General features: G+C 40.4%; 1 non-coding gene across 1 annotated transcript; it reads right to left on the bottom strand.

The window, feature by feature from the left end:
* Positions 1–223: 223 nt before the first annotated feature.
* Positions 224–331, bottom strand: LOC148545032 (small nucleolar RNA R71). Its single transcript, XR_015900385.1, has one exon. It is a non-coding gene; the product is annotated as a small nucleolar RNA R71 (small nucleolar RNA).
* Positions 332–617: the final 286 nt, after the last annotated feature.

Genomic DNA, 617 nt, shown 5'->3' with positions numbered 1-617 from the left:
ATCTGAAGATCCTTTTCAGTTCTTAACTGAATTCTTACAGATCTGTGATACTGTTAAGACTAATGGAGTAGATCCTGAAGGCTACAGGCTCATACTTTTCCCTTTTGCTGTGAGAGACAGAGCTAGAGTATGGTTGGATTCTCAACCTAAAGATAGCCTGAACTCTTGGGATAAGCTGGTCAAGGCTTTCTTAGCCAAGTTCTTTCCCCCTCAAAAGCTTAGTAAGCTTAGAGTGGATGTCCAAACCTTCAGACAGAAAGAAGGTGAATCCCTCTATGAAACTTGGGAGAGATACAAGGAACTGACCAAAAAGTGTCCTTCTGACATGCTTTCAGAATGGACCATCCTGGATATATTCTATGATGGTCTGTCTGAATTAGTTAAGATGTCATTGGATACTTCTGCAGGTGGATCCATTCACCTAAAGAAAACGCCTGCAGAAGCTCAAGAACTCATTGACATGGTTGCTAATAACTAGTTCATGTACACTTCTGAGAGGAATCCTGTAAGTAATGGGACGCCTCAGAAGAAGGAAGTTCTTGAAATTGATACTCTGAATGTCATATTGGCTCAGAATAAAATATTGACTCAGCAAGTCAATATGATTTCTCAGAGTC

The sequence above is a fragment of the Arachis ipaensis genome, chromosome B9 (genome assembly GCF_059453495.1).
Source record: "Arachis ipaensis isolate K30076 ecotype BB chromosome B9, ASM5945349v1, whole genome shotgun sequence".
NCBI classification, from domain to species: domain Eukaryota; kingdom Viridiplantae; phylum Streptophyta; class Magnoliopsida; order Fabales; family Fabaceae; genus Arachis; species Arachis ipaensis.
This window is presented reverse-complemented; position numbering and strand designations above follow the sequence as displayed.